Source organism: Urocitellus parryii, chromosome 6 (assembly GCF_045843805.1).
Source record: "Urocitellus parryii isolate mUroPar1 chromosome 6, mUroPar1.hap1, whole genome shotgun sequence".
In the NCBI taxonomy this organism is placed as follows: domain Eukaryota; kingdom Metazoa; phylum Chordata; class Mammalia; order Rodentia; family Sciuridae; genus Urocitellus; species Urocitellus parryii.
Window position 1 is genome coordinate 46,411,368 of NC_135536.1, and position 9,840 is coordinate 46,421,207.

Consider the following 9,840-nt stretch of genomic DNA (forward strand, 5'->3'; position numbering starts at 1 on the left):
TAAAACTCACGTAGGACCCTGCAGTCTCCAGGGGTCCTCAGCAGAGGACTAACCAGTGGTACTCTGTGAAAATGCAGCAACCACATCTTTGTATCCTCCCCCCCCAAAATAAATCCCCTTCTCATAAAAGGCAGTCCTCTGGGAAAACTGATGGGCCCACATCTAAAACTAGTGCTTCTAACAACTCAAAGGCTCTAGAAACTAAAACTAATCGCTTGAGAGCAATTAACCCAGTATAAGAGGTCCAAGGGAATTTGACTGTTTTGAATTTATCTAAGGTAATTTAGTTCCTGTGTAGAAAAAAAAATCGATGAACTAAAATCCACAAGTACCAACATTCCCAGTTTTCTGATGTTAATCAAGACTCTCCATCAATTCAAATCCTAACTAGAAGGAAAATAAGTGTGAAGGTCAAAGAAACCTTCCTGCCTCTGTCTTTCCACTAATTAAATTTTAAACAATGTCCCAAACTTCTTGAATTTTCTTGCTCAATTTCTTGGAGAAGACTAGACCATTAAGAAACCCTCCTATGCCAATCTAACCAAGAATCCACGGAATTCTTCTGCAGCTTCTCCCAAAACCTTACCTCATCTTGAATACCAATAGGAAATTGTCCCAAATTATTCCAAATAATAGATTATTTCCAGATTATTCTCACAGTCCTTTGGGCTCCCAACAATGGCCACAGATCAAAGATGCCCAGCCTTGAAACTTTGAGGGTCTCCAGGGCATCATGTAGGATTCTTGACTCTTCCCAGTTCAAAGATCTACAAAGAGTACTTGAGAGTCATTTTGGGAGCAGTCAGTCCATAAGCCTCAGCACACATAAGAGCTGTTTGGGTAGACATAAGACATTTCCAAACAAATCACTAAAATCCTTCAAACAAATAATTTAAGACCCTTCTGGTATTTTTCTGGGCATGGCCCCACCCCTTCAGGCAGAGCCTCCATTGTACAGTCTTCCAGTAACAGACATAAGAGAGACAAAAATTGAAATTGTCCTCAGCATCCAGCTGGCTCCTTAATGAAAATTCCCTTCCTTTTCTCAATGGCCCAGAGAAGAAAACTCATAAATCTTTCCAGATAAGAATATGATCTGCTACACCTCACCTCAGCTCAGATTAATTAGGTCTGCCTAATTGATGGTATTAATAAATCAGAATGCATAGAATCACAAAATCTTTAATCTCAAAAAGAATGGGCTGCTTTTTTTTTTCCTAACCTCTGAGAGAGAGTTTTGCAGTCTCTCTCCCATGCTTTATAAATCCCAGAATGTGGGCAACCTCTATCAGATCCCCTATCACCCTGGGGAAGCTGCATCTCTTTTCTTCTCACTTGAATAAATCCCACTCTTTTATGCTAAGAAAAAAAAAAGACTGTGGGTGTAGCTCAGTGGCAAAGTATCCCTGGGTTCAATCCCCAGTACCAAAGGGGAAAAAAAAAAAAAAAAAAAATATATATATATATATATATATGGCAGAATGAGGAAGTAAATATAACTGTCCAAAGGGGAAAATATATATATATATATATATATATATATATATATATATATATGGCAGAATGAGGAAGTAAATATAACTGTCCAGATTGCCAAGCTAGTTTCCCACATCACCTGTTCACTATAGATACAGCTCTTGAGAAAATGATGTTTCCAGATCCCAGATTTCTTACCTTTTCTAACAGTGTGATTATGATAAAGAAAACATGCTATATCATGTTGCCAATCATATAACAAAAGAAGGATTACTTCTAAGGTACTTGCAGGTATTTTGTTCATTCATTGGCTCAAAAAAATATCTATATTGCCGCAGTCTGACTGGGCACAAGATCACGAGCCACTCACACTTTGTAGATTCAAACAGCAATTCTTTATTCCCGAACTCACACCGGCCCTCTACAAACACGTTCTGGGGAAATCCCAGTTCTGCTGAAAAAATTCACGTACTCCACCAGGCTTTGAATCCCAAATACTTTCTGAATCCCACGAGAACTCAACGGGAACTCAGGCAGCAGGATACAGGAATAACCTTAAACCTGGAACCGCCCTAAACCCAGATTGTCCTAAACCAGGAACGCCCTAAACCCAAGGAGCAGGATGCTCCCTAAAACCTGCAGGATACACCCTAAACCTGGATCCGCCCTAATCCAGTAGGATCCTCCCTAAACCGGGATCCACCCTGGTCCTTGAGCAGGGTCACCTTTCTCAAACATACATGCAATGTCACAGCGAATGTCCAAGGCAAGTCCATTTCCACGAGTCCTTCCTCTAAGCGACATGGGGTACGCCGGCAAGGAAATTTCGATGCGTCATTCCTACTTGGCAATGGCTCTCAGCACTATATGCTAGGCTGTCTTCCAGACTTTGTTGAGAAAGGGAGAATGAGCAGACCCCACCCTCAACTTCACATCTAGTACAAAGAATAAGAACCAATTAATGAACAATAATAAACACCAAGAAAACCCTGTGATGAGGGAAGCCCAAAAGGCTTATGGAAACCCTAGCAAGGAGTCATTTCTTAAGAACTAATAGCGTCAGGGATCTGAAGGATAAAGGAGGAAAGAAAGTGGGGAACCGAATGTGAAAGAGAAACAGAGAAAAAAGTGTGGTTGGATGGGGGTGGGTGTGGTTCGAGGTTGCTAGAATAAGCCCTAAATGAGAGGCCAGAGAAAAGACTGGGGTCAGATGCTGCTGTGATAAGGATAGGACTTAATCTTAAGGGAGCTCGGGATATCAAAAGGCTTTAAGCATGCACACATACATTCATTATAGGATCCTAACAAATAAGCAACAAATAATTGCAGAGAGTACCATCAAGAAAGCAAAGTAAACAGAAGTGATCGTGTGGGTGTGTGGCTGTTAGAGGGCACTACAAAAACAAACCCAAGTTCCATGGGAAAAACCAACTGAAGGAAAGATCAGTCACGAGTCTGTTGTTTAATTCAGAAAGAAAAGTCCAGATTGAAAAGATTATTTCCTAATGGATCACTTCTCCAGCTATAAACAGCATGGACAAAACCAGAAAAAAAAAAAAAAACACGATCCAGATTTACTTTTCATCAAAATCTAATAATCTCAAATAATAGCATTTATGAAAAGTACACTGGGAGTGAACTTCATGAATATCTTTAACTAAGGGGCTAGTATTTTTTTATTATTTAAAAAATCAACTTTGTGGGGCTGGGTTTCTGGCTCAGCGATAGAACGGTCGCCTAGCACATGGGAGGTCCTGGGTTTGATCCTCAGCACCACATAAAAATAAATAAAATAAAGGTATTGTGTCCAACTGCAACTAAAAAATAAAATATTTTTTTAAAAAATCAACTTTGCTTATCTACATTATTGAAATTGATATTTTAGACTTAATTGAGAGTGAGCCCTTTCTCCCATAAACTTACTTGTAAGTCTGACAATAAGATTAGGGTCTTATAACAACAAAAAATAACAATAATAATAAAAGATCAAGGTCTTACCATTTCAACAAGCAGCCTTTTGAGAATAAAAAGAATTTAAATTCCTTTTTGGAGGAGTTTTCCCTCCTAGTTACCTATAAACAGATTGAAAATGCACTGAAACTGACCTTGACTTTTCTTTTTTTAGAGAGAGAATTTTTTAATATTTATTTTTTAGTTTTTGGCGGACATAACATCTTTATTTGTATGTGGTGCTGAGGATCGAACCCTGGCCACACGCATGCCAGGCGAGCGCGCTACCGCTTGAGCCACATCTCCAGCCCCTGACCTTGACTTTTCTATATCCAGCCAATCTCATATTAATGACCATCCTGCCTCCTGCTTTAATAACTGCTGCCAAGAAAAAGAAAATCCTGTAACAGTAGTGAGATCCCAACTGCAAGGAAAGAGCAACGCAAGTCAACTCATTGATCTCTGAGATTTGAAGGCAATTAAAATTGTTCTCTTGTTGACAGCTAAGAAAACCAGAAATGGTCAAATCATTTTCACTGCACAGGCCAACTCTGATGGCTACATGGTGGCTGCCTGAAGCAACATGCTGGGAAAGTGTTAAAGGTTTGGTGAGATAGCTCAAGTGCTCTGGCAATGACCCTGTAAACTTAGCCGGCACTGCTGGCACAGAAGCTAAGAATTTGCCCTCAGGGAAATAAACCCTACTCTTGGTCCACCCAGCTGCATGTGCACAGGTAGAATTAATTAAAATCATTTGACAAGAAGAGTATAACCAGCAGTCAGGGCAGAATAGGAACAAGCCTGGTGACAAGGAATTTTTCCTGAATTTCTTTTCCAAATCTGAATGACTGATTTTAAGTTTTTAAGTAGATAAGAGTTATAAATTCAAGCTAGGGAGAATCTGCTTGATTTGCATGGGAAAATCTCACAGAGCATGTGATTCGAATGTTCAAAGCTGAACAGGCCCAGTGGTGTTCATCTTGCAATCCCTGTGACTCAGGAGGCTGAGGCAGGAAGATTATAAGTCTGAGGTCAGACTGGGCAAATTATTGAGACCCTGGCCCAAAAGGACACTCTGGTTTCAACTCAAACAAGGGTCACCTGCCATGTGCTGGCGACCACCATATTAACCAAGTACTAAGTGAGAGGAGAAACAGGTTCTTACACATCACTTCCAGCACCTGTTCTCCCTCAGCAGGGCCCTTTCTCCTCTACTGTTCCTCTCCTTCCTCCTTCCTGGGAGATTCCAGTCTGTTTCTCATGCTGATGCCACTACTAGGCCACATAGCAGAGATCCAACCATTTTGTCTTGAGTTTGAGATACCATTGTATTAATCGGGGTTCTCCATAGAAACAGAACAAATAGTACAAACAAATAGTACGTACAGAGACAAAGATTTGTTTTAAAGAATTGACTCACAATTCTCAGGACTGTCAAATCCAAAATCCATGGGGCAAGCTTGCCTAATTGCTCTGGCTAAAGGCCTCATTATGTTATAGTTTGAATATTCGGTGTCCTCAAAAGCTCATGTTCAAAACAATGCAAGAAGGTTTAGAGATGAAATGATTAGGTTACAAGAGCTTTAACACAATTAAATAGGGATTAACTGAGTGGTAACTGAAGGTAGGAAGGGTGTGGCTGGAGGAGGTGGGTCCCTGGGGTATATACTTTGTCCTTGATGAGCAGAGCCCTTCTCTCTGTTTCTGGGTGTGATGTCTTTAGTCACTTCCCTCCACCACACTCTTCTGCCATGAGGTTCTGCCTCACCTCTAATCCTGAGAAAGGGAGCTGTGTATAGACTGAAACCTCTAAACTTTTCCTCCTAAAATTGTTTCTTTTAGTCACAGCAGCAAAATAGCTGACTGAAACAATTACTATGGTGAATATCTTTAGCCATCAGGGAAATGCAAATCAAAACTACAGTGAGATACCATCTCATGCCAGTTAGGCTGTTATTAAGAAAACAAAGAACAACAAACACTGATGAGATGGCAATAGAGGGGAGATCAGGTGGAGCAGAGAAAGAGAATGAGGGGGAGGAAAGAGGGACAGGAAAAGGGAGGAACTGCAGGATGAAATTGACAAAATTATGCTACGTACATACGTGAATTTACCACAGTGGATTTCACCTTTATCTGTATCTGCAAAGCACCAATTTAATAAATAAGTAAATAAATAGAAGGAAGACCAGTAAAGTAGAGGAAGGAGAACGGGGGAGGGAGAAAGTGAGGGAAAGAGGAAGCACAAGAGACTGAAGTGGAGTAAATTATGCTCCATGCATGTAACATTATGTCAAAATGAACCCCACTGTTATGTATGACTATAATGCACTCATGGAAACTTTTTTTAAAGATGTTGGAGAAGATGTGAATCGAAAGAAACTCTCATAAGTGGAATGTAAATTAGTACAACCATTATTTAGAACAGAAGTTCCAAAAAAAAAAAAATAGACCTACCAAATGATCCAGCTATCCAACTTCTGGGTATAGGGTATACATCCAAAGGAAATTAAATCAGCATACTGAAGAGATACCTACATACCCATATTTATTGTGGCACTATTCACAATAGTTAAAATATGTAATCATCCTAGGTAGACATCATTCACTGGATGAATAAAGAAAGAAAATGTGATATATATGTAACATGTAATAATAATATTCCTATGTATAATGGAATATTATTCACCCATAAAAAAGAATGAAATCTTGTCATTTGCAGCAAAATGGATGGAACAGAAGAATATTATATTAAATGAAATTAGCCAGACACAGAAAGAAAAATACTGTATGCTCTCTCTAATATGTGAAAGTTTTTTAAAAAAACATGTCAGTCTGAATGTGGAATAGTTGACTATTAGAAATTGGGAAGGAGGAGAGGGTAGATAAAGGGAGGCTGAATTCCATCAGTGCATGTAGTATACATGTATGGAAATATCACAGTGAATCCCACAGATATGTATAATTAATACATTAGTCAAAAGTTTTAATTAAAAATGAGAAGCCAAATACCACCTATATATAATAAAGCTAAAATAAGATTTGTACAGAACCAACATCTTTTTCCTCCTGTCTTTATTTGCATTGAGTTGAGGAGGGGAAGATCAGTTTTATGAAGTTGAGAGCTATGAGTCTTCAGGCCACTCACCTGACCTCCCAGGTTGCATGACTGTCACATCCACCTGTTGCTATAATTGGGAAACAACTGAACAATGTGTCTACTCACCCTGGCACCTTTGTCAGAGGGACACCATCTGATTTGGTGATTCTTGCCTCTTGCAAGGATATGAAGCCCAAGTCAATGACAAAATGCAGGCTGTGGTTGAAGCTCAGCAGTAGAGTGCTCGCCTAGCATGTTCTAGCATGTTCGAGGTCCTGGGTTCCATCCTCAGCACCGCATAAAAATAAACAAAATAAGAGTATTGTGTACAACTATTAAAAAAAAGACAAAAGGCATATTTGTTTCTGGACCACAGCCTGGTTATAGAAAGAGATCAAGTAAAGTTGGAAGCCAGCTGTGGAGACAGGAGTATTCAGCAGTACTAGAGGAACTCAAGATGTCACAGGGACAAGATAGAGGGCAAGGTCATGGAAGAAGTTATAAAAGCTGTTTTTCATTTTATTTCTCTTTACTAAAGTAAATCAGTGAAGACAGCACTGGATAATGAGAATTACTAACCATGTTTCACTACCTTAAATTTATAATGAAGCATATATTTGGCAATTATATTTCTATAATTACCATTTAATGTTCTCTAAAAAAAAAAAAAAGATTTCAGATGTTCACTTCCTTAGTGTTTGAACAAGATTTAAACATCCATATCTGGTAACATGGCAACTAAAAATATCTGGAAAGAATGGTTAAAGTATTAAAATTTTGTTGTTGTTGTTAGACGCTCAACGGAGCTCACAGGAACAAAAATGTGAAGTGAAGGGCCCCGGTGTGACGTGGGTGGTGGTGAGGGGAGGGAAAGACAGACAAGGAAAAGGACTCACGTGAGACCAGGAAACAAAGTCCCGGACCCTCACTGGGGAGCAGCTGAAGCTGGGCCATGTGTAGATTTGAAATCTAAATGCCCAATTGTATAGACATGGGTGACACAGGAATCCCCAAGCCAAGAAATAAACATAAATATTGTCCCTGGGATAGTGATTCTCCCAGAATTCCTGAAAATAACAAGTATAAATCTTCCTTTGAGGGGTATTTCTCTTCATCCATACTTCTTGGTATTCACAGACACCAAGAATCCACACTGAAGATGAGCTCCTAATAAATAACAGTAATAATAGTAATAAAAACATACATAGAACTAATTCACCACGAACAAGACTCAGGCAACAAACACAAACAATAGAATCTGAAAGAACATAAGGCATATTCTTAAATATTTTATATGCCCTTTTTTATTTTTATTTGACACAAATTGCATATATTTATTGTATACAAAATGCTTTGAAATATGGGTACATTACGGAATGTCTACTTTGGGCTCATTAACGTCTGCATTCTCTCACACATTTATCTTTTATGTGCAGTAAGGACACTTAGAAATCTACTCTCCGAGTCTTCAAGGACATAATACATTATAAACTATAGCTCCCATGTTGTACAATATTCTTAAATATTGAAGAAATAAAAAAGAATAAACATCGACGATAAAGAATAGAATACCCTGGGGAAGAAAAGAATTTAAAAACACCTGGGAAATGACCACATAGAACGACTGAAATCATGAGGAAAATAGTTAATAAAATTAAAAACTCTTCTGTCACATGCCTCAACATGAAAGAACCTTAGTGACATCATGCTAATACAACAAGCCAGTCACACGAAGGCAAATACTACATGATTCCACTTACACAAGATGCCCAGAGTAGTCAAATCCATAGGAGGATGGTGGGTGCCAGGACCAGGGGATGGGGAAGTGGGCAGCTGTGGTTTAATGCACACATAGTTTCAGTTTTGAAAGTTGAAAAGAGTTTTGGAGGTTGGCTATATAACAGTTTGAATATACCCGGAACTACTAACCGGACACTTAATAATAGTTAGGATGATAAATTTCATGTTGCGTATAGTTTGCCATGAATTTTAAACATCTTAAACTCATGGGAATGGGTCAAAAAGTGAATTAAGTCTGGCAGAAGCCAGGGGTCAACAGCCTTTCAATCCCAGCTCAGCTATTTCCATAGGTCTGACCTTGGGCAAGTTACTTTGTAAGGGTGCGGCAAAGCGTCAGAGGAAGAGACCACACAAGAGACTGGCTTCATGCAATTGGCAAAAGGGATTTATTGATTCAGCATGCTGGGGTTCCAGGCTCACTCAGGAAGATAGAGCAGCCCAGAGCCCAGAGCAGAGGTCAAGCAGAGCTTAAGTACACTTTTTGGGGAGGGCGGGGGGCTTTGCATACATCAGAACAAATCATCATGAGGCACGGGAAAATTGAACAACAACTCTGAGACATGATTAGTACATTCATTGGCGGGAACAGGCTGGACAGGGGTGATTGGTCACTTCTAAGCGGGGTACACATTCAAACTGATTGGTTTTAGGGCCTCAAGGACTACATGACATACTACACAGAGTCCCAGGTTATTAGACAATCAGTGGAAACAGTGGAAATATTTACTGGGCAGTTCCAGTATTGTCCTAACAGCTACAGGGATTACAGGTTCTGGGGGTAGCAGAGAAATTTTAACAATACCTAGTCTTTCACTTTTTAACTCAGGCCTTGCAGCTTGGAAACTTTACAATGCCCAGTCTTTTACACTTTAACTCAGGCTTTTCGGCTTAGAATCAGCTTAGAAATTTTACCCTTACAACTTAACCTCACAACTTTCTGATGTAAAAGAGGAGGTTAATAAAAACACATTTGTCACTGAGTAATTGTAAAGAATAATAAGATAATGCAAATTAAAGTAAAATGGGCCTGGCTCCTAATGTTCAATTGCTGGTAATTAGTACATTCTATTCTGCTATGTGCTTCCTCCCTTTCCTATTCCCAGCTCTCTGTTCCCTTTTCCTAATTTGTCCCAACTGGAATGATTTATATTTCTATCCCAGATATGAAGGTCTGGGAGGAAGAGATATCAGGAGGAAATGTCTTTGTATGCTGGAAATTTGCCTAAATAGAGTATGGTAATTTTGCATAAAAGTTAAATATTCTTGTTTTCTGCCCTTTTCTCTGCCTATCAATGACAAAATTCTTGTTGAACTAGGAAAGTAACTTATCAGCCCCAATATGCAGAGGAATGGGTACCACATTCTGAGAGATTATGTACCTTATTTCATCTCACCTAAGAGTCAGATCCTTTTTTATTTTCATTTATTAGAAATTGAGGTAGCTTATAATTACTAGTGTGTCATAATTTCACTTGGAATTAATTATCAGTATTTTTCATTGCCCAGTGAAATAT